Source organism: Dendrobates tinctorius, unplaced genomic scaffold (assembly GCF_039654945.1).
Source record: "Dendrobates tinctorius isolate UK_male_01 unplaced genomic scaffold, ASM3965494v1 ptg000012l, whole genome shotgun sequence".
NCBI classification, from domain to species: domain Eukaryota; kingdom Metazoa; phylum Chordata; class Amphibia; order Anura; family Dendrobatidae; genus Dendrobates; species Dendrobates tinctorius.
This window is the reverse complement of record NW_027361680.1, coordinates 11221958-11233528: the sequence shown is the minus strand read 5'-3', so window position 1 is coordinate 11233528 and position 11571 is coordinate 11221958. Positions and strand designations below refer to the sequence as shown.

Sequence of the window (11571 nt, the reverse complement as noted above, 5' to 3'; positions counted from 1 at the left end):
TATGAGAGGGGCAGCATTATGCCCTATGAAGGGGCTACAGTATACTCTAGGGGGGCTGCATTATACTATATGAGGGGTGCTACATTATATTCTATGGTGGGGACTGCGTTATACCTTATGAGGGGGTTGCATTATATTTTGTGGTGTGCTGCATTATATTCTATGAGAGGGGGCTGCATTATATTTTATGAGGGGGGCTACCCCTCTATGATTATACCCCAACCCCTGCTAAATAATTAAGATGTGTACTACCTTTTATTATACCTGGATATTAGCGTGTTTTACCGCACAATTGGTGGTCTTGTATTTATTTCTATGCAGCTACTTAATAGTGGGCCCCAAGAATGATTTTCTCTGGTGGGCCCAAGGTGCTCTGGTCCGACACTGAATGTATGTAACTACAGAGTCGTGCTCAGCCATCAGGTCTGTGGATAATGAGGCCTTGTCACCAGGCCCGGATTGGCAATATAACCAACCGGGCATTTTCCCGCTGGGCCGCTGTCATGTGGGCTGCGGGCGGCAGCTCTCGATCATCTGGCCGTTTGCCAGCTGCTGCGGCCACTGTTGCTCCTGCCGCCAGCCCTCTGCGGGCACGGCGGTGATAGTTTCCAAGTTCCTCCCGCACTGCAGGGAGATAAGCTACCATGCCTCCCCCACGCACCCCATCCTCGCGGCAGCATGAGACCCCCCGCCCCCGCAGCCACTCACAGTGTCGCTTGCCTTCTCCGTTCGCAGGACCTGTGATGAGGTCACAGGAGGGGAGGAGTCAGGGGGTCACATGATCAGGAGCCTTTGTCCAGACCCCTGACTCCGCCCCTCCTGTGACCTCATCACAGGTCCTGTGCGCTCAGCCTTGCCTCTTGGTGCCTGCAAGACTCTGCTGTGCTGTTGTCATGTTGCTGGATGAGATAAGTATGTGTGGGGTCAGGAGGGGTTTACAGGGTAGATGTAGCAGAGCTGTATGTGTATGGGGTGTACTGAGCGGAGCCGTGTGTGTACGAGGTGTACGGAGCGGAGCCGTGTGTGTACGAGGTGTACGGAGAGGAGCCGTGTGTGTACGAGGTGTACGGAGCGGAGCCGTGTGTGTGCGAGGTGTACGGAGAGGAGCCGTGTGTGTGCGAGGTGTACGGAGAGGAGCCGTGTGTGTGCGAGGTGTACGGAGAGGAGCCGTGTGTGTGCGAGGTGTACGGAGAGGAGCCGTGTGTGTGCGAGGTGTACGGAGAGGAGCCGTGTGTGTGCGAGGTGTACGGAGAGGAGCCGTGTGTGTGCGAGGTGTACGGAGGAGCCGTGTGTGTACGAGGTGTACAGAGAGGAGCCGTGTGTGTGCGAGGTGTACGGAGAGGAGCCGTGTGTGTACGAGGTGTACGGAGAGGAGCCGTGTGTGTACGAGGTGTACGGAGGAGCCGTGTGTGTACGAGGTGTACGGAGAGGAGCCGTGTGTGTGCGAGGTGTACGGAGAGGAGCCGTGTGTGTGCGAGGTGTACGGAGAGGAGCCGTGTGTGTGCGAGGTGTACGGAGAGGAGCCGTGTGTGTGCGAGGTGTACGGAGAGGAGCCGTGTGTGTGCGAGGTGTACGGAGAGGAGCCGTGTGTGTGCGAGGTGTACGGAGAGGAGCCGTGTGTGTGCGAGGTGTACGGAGAGGAGCCGTGTGTGTGCGAGGTGTACGGAGCGGAGCCGCGTGAGTACGAGGTGTACAGAGCGGAGCCGTGTGTATGAGGTGTACGGAGCGGAGCCGCGTGTGTACGAAGTGTACGGAGAGGAGCCGCGTGTGTACGAGGTGTACGGAACGAAGCCGCGTGTGTATGGGTTATACGGAGGGGACCCGTGTGTGTACGGAGTGGAGCCATATGTGTACGGGATGTACGGAGCGGAGCCAAGTGTGTACAAAGCATACAAAGCGTGCTTTTCCCACGGACACAGGAGTACACGGCGGAGCCCCGAGGAGCATTTTAAAACACACACATGATGTTCCACCTGAAGTGATGTGCTGGAAGCTGACCGGAAATGAGATAATTTCTTGAGGAGATTGTAACAGAACCAGGAATGCTTCAGATCCATCACCATGTCCTCCTCCGACAGAGCGGACAGCGGGATCGCCTTGGAATCGGGGATGCCGGCCATGTGAGCGGATCATGATATGTCCTGCACCAGGAGGCTCAGGTAGGCACTACAATGGGAGCCGGGCTGCTATAGTATCTTTATAGAATCTTTCATTATTTCTTTCTCTCTTTTTCTTTCTTTCTCTGTTCTTTCTTTCTCATTCTCTGTTCTGTCTTTCCCTCATTTTCTTTCTCTCTCTCTCTGTTCTTTCTTTCTCTCTCTAATCTTTCTTTTTTCTTTCTCTCTCTCTGTTTTCTTTCCCCTCTTTCTTTCTTTTTCCTCTCTTTCTTTCTCTCTGTTCTTTCTTTCTTTTCTTTACTTCTTTCTTTCTCTAGTCTTTCTGTCTCTCTCTGTTCTTTCTTTCTCTCTGTTCTTTCTTTCTTTCCCCTCTTTCTTTCTATTTTTTCTTTCTCTCTCTGTTTTCTCTCTTCCTTAGTGCCAGTCAGTGTGCCCATAATGCCAGCCACTGTGCCCTCAGTACAAGTCAGTGTGATCAGCAGTGCTAAATGGGTGCGATTAGGCGTGGACATGGGTGTGACTAGTTGCAGAATGGGTGTGGCCGGGCGTGGCCTAAAATTTGCAGTGGTGCGCTGCGCGCGCCGCAGTCTTTGTCCCTCTTTCCCTCCCTCAAAAGTTGGGAGGGATGATAGAGGCAGCTATGACCAGGGGGTCTTGTTTCCCAATGGATAGCAGTTCTGACAGGAATTCTGTCACCGTGCATACAAAAGGGGACAGAGCTTTGGGAGGAGTACTGCAACTAAAAGTAATAAATAGGACTGAGCTGAAATACTGGGCACAGCTGTGACTACATGTTATATAGTCGTGTTAATCTCCTCTCTCACTGCTTGTAACCTACAACTGTACAAAAATATTATATAGTCACCATGTGACTAGTGGGCCTGTGTAACCTCAAATGCCAGGGCTGAATTGTAGTCCCAGTCCGCTGCCCTGCTTGTCACTGTCCATCTACAGAGCAATGCAAATCTGGAAGCCTGGCTGTCTGCTCTTCACTACATTTTACCTTCGCTCCCCTGGCCGCATGTCACTCAGCTATACAGAAAAAACGCGTCTAAATACCGCACACAGGAGCGCACTAAACAGACTGCCCCTCAGCATCCACTGGCCAGCTACTGCTAAGGAGACAAGGCAACGCCCCGCACCGCCCCCTCCACGAGCCACACCCACGTGATGGGCGTGACTTAGCGGCCACCTCCCTGGCTCTAAACTCCGCTGCCGGTGGGTGTCAGTTGGTCTCGGCTGCTCCAGAGGTGGCAGCTAGGTATAGAACGGTTCGGGCTGGGTCTCGCGGTGTCCACCTTCCTCACACGGCTGGCTCTCAGGTAGGTGAGCGGCTACCGGCTTCTGTGGACTTTCTTGTACCTGTCTTCTTTGGGACGGCCTCTGATGTCACACGTGCGCTATGTGGAAGTGGCCGCTCCTAGAAGGGCTGGTGTGCGTGTCCTGTGCTGGGTACAAGGTGCTGGTCCCGTGCGCCCCATTTCCGGGTGCGGAGCTGCACAGTCTCGGGTTCTCCCGCCCTTGTCTCATCCCTGTAAGGTCACGGCTGCAATCGCAGATACAAACTCCACGAGTGACGCACGCACAGGCTCGGTACTCCCTTTTGTGTGGCGCTCTGTAGCTCGGGGTATGAGCTGCTCTCACCTCGGCCCTGCACTGAGTACGGGGTGGGGTCCCAGCAGCTGTGCCCGGCTTCCGGCATACACTCCACACTGATACTGTGTCAGAGCCTCAGACCGGGGGGCAGCTGTGCCCGGCTCCCCTCACACCCTGACCGGGGGGCAGCTGTGCCCGTCTCCCCCGGGGGGGCAGCTGTGCCCGTCTCCCCCGGGGGGGCAGCTGTGCCCGTCTCCCCCGGGGGGGCAGCTGTGCCCGTCTCCCCCGGGGGGGCAGCTGTGCCCGTCTCCCCCGGGGGGGCAGCTGTGCCCGTCTCCCCCGGGGGGGCAGCTGTGCCCGTCTCCCCCGGGGGGGCAGCTGTGCCCGTCTCCCCCGGGGGGGCAGCTGTGCCCGTCTCCCCCGGGGGGGCAGCTGTGCCCGTCTCCCCCGGGGGGGCAGCTGTGCCCGTCTCCCCCGGGGGGGCAGCTGTGCCCGTCTCCCCCGGGGGGGCAGCTGTGCCCGTCTCCCGGCATACACTCCACACTGATACTGTGTCAGAGCCTCAAACCGGGGGCAGCTGTGCCCGTCTCCCCCGGGGGGCAGCTGTGCCCGTCTCCCCCGGGGGGCAGCTGTGCCCGTCTCCCCCGGGGGGCAGCTGTGCCCGTCTCCCCCGGGGGGCAGCTGTGCCCGACTCCCCCGGGGGGCAGCTGTGCCCGTCTCCCGGCATACACTCCACACTGATACTGTGTCAGAGCCTCAAACCGGGGGCAGCTGTGCCCGTCTCCCCCGGGGGGCAGCTGTGCCCGGCTTCCGGCATACACTCCACACTGATACTGTGTCAGAGCCTCAGACCGGGGGCAGCTGTGCCCGGCTCCCCTCACACCCTGACCGGGGGGCAGCTGTGCCCGTCTCCCCCGGGGGGCAGCTGTGCCCGTCTCCCGGCATACACTCCACACTGATACTGTCAGAGCCTCAGACCGGGGGGCAGCTGTGCCCGGCTCCCCTCAGAGCCTCAGACCGGGGGGCAGCTGTGCCCGGCTCCCCTCACACTGATACTGTGTCTGAGCCCCTCACCCGGGGTAGCTGTGATTCCTGCCTGTGCTGCGTGCGCTGTCGGTGACTTCCTGAGTAAGTTTCTGCCACACCCAGAGTCTGGCGCTTCTTCTGCTCTGAAGGTTCTTCTAGATTTTTGTTTTTCCTTCACCCCTCCATGCACGCTTGCTTTCCTACATATGGGTTGATATATTGTCCAAATGCCATTTTATGCTTTATAGATGGAAGCTATGTAGAAAGTTGTAGTGATGGTGGGGCACAATCTAGAGCAAAATTCTTCGAAGTTATTCAAAGCATTTTCTTGAATTGCCGTAGCCCCCACTAGGTGATGGGATGTCTGATCAGTGAGGGATTGGCACACTACAGCTGTTGGATGCTGCACATCAGGGTCTGTGTATGAGCGCTGCCACTCCAATGTGCAGTGTTCTGGCTGTGCGCCCGGTGTGTGTGTCCACTGTGGGGTGTCGTCTGTCACAACCCTGCGGGTCTGGGACTGAGGACAGGTAGTCCATACTTAAGTCTTGTACAACTGTTTAAAGGGAATCTGTCCGTAAGCTCAACCCTCCTGAGCCACCTATAGGAAGCTGAATAAAACACCTTGATTTCTGTGATCTGTTGTCTTATTCCAGAGACATCCATATTTTTCTTATATGTAAATGAGCTGTTAAGACCTGTGGCTGGGAAACAGATCTCCCTGAGAATCTGCCTCCGGGGCTTAGTTACTTGAAAGGAGGCGTTACCAGTGAGATGTATGTAATGGCCGATCTTCTTATCTACAACAATGGTGAAGCCGCTCTCGCTTGGGTATGTTCAGACGATCAGTACTTGCTGTGGGTTTGAACGGCTTATTTATGCTGCATCCAGATGTTACCTCATAGTGGATGAGAGTTAAAGGAATCCCATGACCACTATACATGAAACGCCCACAGCTCACCCGCGAAGATGGACATTTGGCACGTCTCTCCAGACCGCAGGATGTCTGTTCCTCTTGCGAAGCAGTAAGTCTCCACAAGGGAAACTACATCAATAGAATCTGTTGGATGCGGTGATTCTGCACGGTTCAGTGAATACATACGGATTCACCTGTGTTCAATAAACGGCGGCGCTTTGGACACAGGAAACCTGCACTGAGTTCAAAGCGCTGCCAGCTCCAGATCGTGGACATCCGGCCTTGAAATAAGCTGTGGAGGCAGATTCTAAGGGTGTGTGCACACTAGGGTGACCGCAAAAAATCGATGTCGGAATTTTGTCCGTCTGGACCCCACAAAACGATTCCCCTTTCCAGATATTGAGAGAGCCAAAATTTGAGCTCGATCAAACGACGTTAACCCGTGCCGCTCGTCGCTCAAAGTTTGAAAAAATCCAAATTGAGGTATTTTAAGATTTAGGTATTTTGCATAGTCTGTTAGACTATAAAGAATGTGACAACAACATTGCAGAAATAGCCCTGACCAAATTTTCGAACCATTTGTGGTATTTGAATGCAGAGTTGGTGGGATTATCGTTTTTTGATCCCACCATTACAGACAATGAAAAGTTGTTAATGGCTAATAAATTGCTCAGTAGCACAGATGAACCATCAGAGCACGCTAGGGTTGTAAATCCAAAAGTTAGGAAAGAAAAATTTAAAAGAGGTAGGAAGTAACCGACTTTAACGACCTTCTGACAAAAGATGAAGAACAAAAGCAATATGTCCTGCAAGTTGTAAGCAAATGCCGAGCATTATATTCTGACGTTTCAAAAACTACTTTAACAAAAGCTCTAGAATAGATTAGATAACTATGTAAAATTATCAACTCATGTAGGTTAGCGTGCTCTGATGTTTCATCTGTGCTACTGAGCAATTTATTAGCCATTAACAACTTTTCATTGTCTGTAATGGTGGGATCAAAAAACGATAATCCCACCAACTCTGCATTCAAATACCACAAATGGTTCGAAAATTTGGTCAGGGCTATTTCTGCAATGTTGTTGTCACATTCTTTATAGTCTAACAGACTATGCAAAATACCTAAATCTTAAAATACCTCAACTTGGATTTTTTCAAACTTTGAGCGGCACAGGTTAACGTCGTTTGATCGAGCTCAAATTTTGGCTCTCTCAATATCTGGAAAGGGGAATCGTTTTGTGGGGTCCAGACGAACAAGATTCTGACATTCCCCCCCCCCCCCCCCCCTTCCATATGAGATCCGGTCACCCTAGTGCACGCGCTGCGGATTTGGCCCTGCGGAACCGCAGCAGAATCAGCTGCGTTGTACATACAGTACCATTAAAATGAATGGAAACTGCAGTGCAGATGGTGCGGAATTTTCCGCGCTGATTTGCTGCGGTTTCCAAACCGCAGAAAGAGTTGACATGTCAATTCTTTCTGTGGATTCTGCTGCAGTTTGCCATCTGCTCCATTGTAGAGATGATAATCCGCAGATAGACCTGCGGATTTTACTAAATCCGCGCGGACAAATCCGCAGAGCATTCCGCAGCGTGTGCACACCGTAAGGGAGATCAGTGTCCAGCCCATAGATCTTAACAGCTCATTTACAGATAAGAAAAATGTGGATTTCTCCAGAATAAAACATCAGATCACTGGTATTAAGTTATTATTTTAGTCAGCTACATGTGACCAAATAGATGGCTTAAGGGAGTTGATCCTACTGATAGATTCTTTTTAATGATATAATGAAGAAAAACAGTATTTTTTTCTACCTTGGAATGTGTCCACATTATTGCCTCCTGAAACAACTTGCAGAACTGTAAATTTAGCTCTAGGCTGCTCTACGTGCTTCCTGTAACTCGATAAGAGGTGGAGAGCTGGTTTCAGACAAGTGTATAAGCAGGCTTAAGGCTACTTTCACACATCAGTTTTTTGCCGTCAGGCACGATCCGGCTATTTTTAGAAAAAACGGATCCGGCATAAATTTTGGAGAACTGTAGAACGGATCCGTTTTTCTGCCGGATCCGTCTAGGAGGTTATATGTTTCCTGGGGGCTGGACAATTGGATCTGAGCATGCGCAGACTTAAAAAAAAAAAACGGATCCGGTGGCTGGATCCGTCTTTTTCTGGATCCGGCGCATTCCGGCGCCCATAGACTTTCATTGTGGCAAAAAGCCGGAAGCGTCGGATCCGGCGCTTCTGGCTTTTTCGCCGGAGTCAAAAAACATTACAGTAGCCGTTTTTTCCAGACGCCGGAATGAGACAAGTAGCCGGATCCGGCAAAAAACGGATGAAACGCAATGCCATCCGGCGCTAATGCAAGTCAATGGGGAAAAACTGGATCCGGCATTTCATTTCGCCGGATCCGGTTTTACAAAAAAAAGCCGGATCGCGCCTGACGGTGAAAAACTGATGTGTGAAAGAGGCCTAAGCCCAGACCTACCTTGGATCTGTACTAGCTCATATGAAACTGGCCTAAAGAGGTTCTGTGCTAGTGGATAGGTCATCAGTAGCAGATTGGTCGCAGTCCGATACATCAGCGGCCAGGTGTAAACAGACACTGGTGCATAAAGCTGCTGATTGGTAGGGCTCTGGGTGATGTGGTAAGCTCCCAGTTCATCAAGACTGGCTTTCTTCACTGGTTATGTGTGCCATTCATTCATGATTTTGGCGCATCTTTCTACTGCTGTTTATTTCTTGAAAAAAAGAAAAAACAAAGGTGTGGCCTGCTTTTCCTTTGAGCTGGGCATTATTCATGTGGTCTACCATGGCTGTGTCCACTAGTTGGCCCCCAGTCCCTCTCATCAACTGCATTCAGGGCTACTCAGGTGCTCGCCCTCCTTTAGTATTGAATTTTATCTTGTAGCCCTTTTTTACTGAATATCAAAGTTCTTTGAATTTTTTTTTTTTTTTTTCCTTGGTGCTGAATTCTTCTTCCCTTTTTCTTGTTTGAACCCAGTCCCTTTCATCCCTTTTCCACATGAATGCCACTTGACAAATGCTAAGGTTTTAAATATTAGCGTTAGGACTGTCCCAATTATGGTCACCATGAGAGGTGGAAGGCTTTTGTGCTTTTTTTTTTTTTACCATATATTTTCATGCACTATGCTATTTATTTACTGCAGGGGATTTAATCATTTGTTTTTGCTGTTGATTTCTGCTGGAAATGCATTGGAGTCCCTGACCAGCGTAAATCTGTCATTAAAGGGGTTGTCCAGTCAAAAACAATAAGTCTGCAGTCACTGTCTGTGACTGCAGACTTCTGAATCCCCCAGATCATGTGCTGTGGGAATTCACCGATTTCAGACTGGGGAACAAAGGGTATGTATAAGTTGTATATACTCCCCGGCCAGTGGGCGCTGCCTTGCTCCATACACTTGTACAGATCCGAGGCCGCACCCCAACCAGTGATGTGGCTTTGCTCCATATGAGTGTATGAAAGTGAGCCCACCGGTCAGGAGTATGTATAACGCATACATACCCTCCGTTCCCCAGTCTGAATCTGTTGAATCCTCATATGGCACAGTGCATGCGCTGGCAGGATTCAAGACTGGAGTCACGGTGACTGCACTTACCGGTTTTCACTGGACAACCCCTTTAATACCACAAGTATGACGGATTTGTGTAATGTGCTCAGCCACATTCCCTTCACAAGACGCTCTGCCCGTGTGTGTATACAGTTGAAACCAGAAGTTTACAGACGCTAGATAAAGACACATCTGTATGTTTCCCAATATCCGACATGAAATCAGAATAAACCTTTCCCGTTTTTAGGTCAATTAGGATTACTATCATTATTTGCCAAATGCCAGAATGAGAGAGATAATGTTTTAAGGCATTTTTATAACTTACTGCAAAGTCAAAAGTTTACATACATTTCATTAGTACTTGGTACCATTGCCCTTAACCTGAATGACTTGGGTCAAACGTTTGGGATATCCTTCCACAAACTTCTCACAATAGTTGGTTGGAATTTGTGCCCAAACTCTTGATAAAACTGGTAACTGATCCAGGTTTGTATGTCCCTTGCTCGCAACTGCGTTTCCAGCTTTGTCCGTAAATTTTCAATAGGATTGAAATCAGGGCTTTGTGATGGACACTCCACAGCATTAACTTTTATCCTTAACCTCTTACTTCTCGCTGACGGAATACTACTCTGGCGGGGAGCCCACCTCAAAGCCGCGACAAGTTAGCTGTTTTAAACAGCTGACATGTGCCCACAATAAGCACGAGTGGAATCGCGATTCATCCGTGCCTACTAACTGGTTAAATCCCGCTGTCAAACGCTGACAGCGAGCATTTAACTATAGCTTCCGGTGCGCGGTCGGAAATGTGCGCACAGACGACCCTTTGTCACGTGATCGGGGGGTCATCGGTGCGTTGCCATAACATGAGGTATCCTCGAGACCTCTATGGTTGTTGATGGCAGATTGCTATGAGCGCCACAAAAAAAAAAAATCAAACCTTCAAATTTGATATTGCCGCGTTCAGAATCGCCCGATATATCAATAAAAAAAGGATTAACTTGATCGCTAAACTCAACGGCGTAGCAAGGAAAAAAATAAATGCCAGAATTACGTTTTTTTGGTCACCACGACATTGCATTAAAATGCAACAACGGGCGATCAAAAGAACGTATCTGCACTAAAGTGGTATCATTAAAAAGTCAGCTCAGCACGCAAAAAAAGCCCTCACCCAACCCATCACGAAAAATGAAGACACTATGGGTCTCGGGAAAATGGCACAATTTTTTTTTTTTTTTAAGCAAACTTTGGATATTTTTTTTCACCACTTAGATAAGAGAACCTAGACATGTTTGGTGTCTATGAACTCGTAATGACCTGGAGAATCATAATGGCAGGTCAGTTTTAGCATTTGGTGAACCTAGCAAAAAAGCCAAACACAAAACAAGTGTGGGATTGCACTTTTTTTTTGCAATTTCACGCACTTGGAATTTTTTTCCCCATTTCGAGTACACTACATGGTAAAACCAATGGTGTCGTTCAAAAGTACAACTTGTCCCACAAAAAATAAGCCCTCACATGGCCATATTGACAGAAAAATAAAGTTATGGCTCTTTTGAAGAAAGGGAGCGAAAAATGAAAATGTAAAAACGAAAAAGCTCCGGTCATGAAGGGTTTAAAGTGAACCTGTCAGCTGTTTTGGCCGCTGTAAGATGCAGTCACCGCCTTTCAGGGCTTATCTACAGCATTATATAATGCTGTAGCTAAGCCCCCGATCCGACCTGCAAGTGAAGAAAAGTAAGTTTTTACTCTTCGCCACAACAGCACCCACTTGGAGAGAGGGATCCGCCCATAGGAACAGGAAACCTACAGAGATAAGAGGGCGGTCCGCCTCTCCTCCTCAGTTGGTTTCCTGTTCCTATCGGAACCACAGGATCTCTACAGAAGACATACCTGGGCCAAGGAACCGCCTGTGCAGTGTCCGTGCGAACGGCAGGGGTTCCGGTCCAGAAGCAGCATCGGGGGAGTGCTGGAATCCGGCTCCCCCCTCGTCTGAGACGGTGGCAGCTCAAGGAGAAACACCGGTACCGGGTGGAGCCGACCGGGGGGTTTCTTATATGGAAACACGTCACCGGGATCTTGGAGGCAGCCATCCCGGTCCGTGTGGGAGTGCGGAGCCGAGATAGAGAAGCTATCTCTGGCATTCTGAAACAGCGAGGACGCAGGTACAGCGCTGGGAAGAGGTAAGGAGGAACTTCCGGGTTACCGGAGGTTCCTCAGCGTACAGCACATGCACGGTCTTTCACAGCTGCGCGATACCAGCAGAGGAGCACTCCCTGCCCCCTCCAGAGAAAAAAAAAAAAGGGGGACATGATTTAATATAGCGGCGCCGGACGGTGTTTCCAGGCCG

The 11571-nt window shown here is 50.5% G+C and overlaps 1 protein-coding gene across 2 annotated transcripts in view; it reads left to right on the top strand.

The window, feature by feature from the left end:
• Positions 1 to 3287: 3287 nt before the first annotated feature.
• MYH9 (myosin heavy chain 9) overlaps positions 3288 to 11571 on the top strand; it is a 247741-nt gene continuing 239457 nt past the window's right edge. Inside the window, exon 1 of one of the 2 annotated variants that reach the window (XM_073557995.1) lies at positions 3288 to 3439. The gene's annotated coding sequence lies outside the window, so the exon portion shown is untranslated. Of the gene's footprint in view, positions 3444 to 11571 lie in introns of both variants that reach the window. The other variant, XM_073557996.1, reaches the window with a different exon arrangement.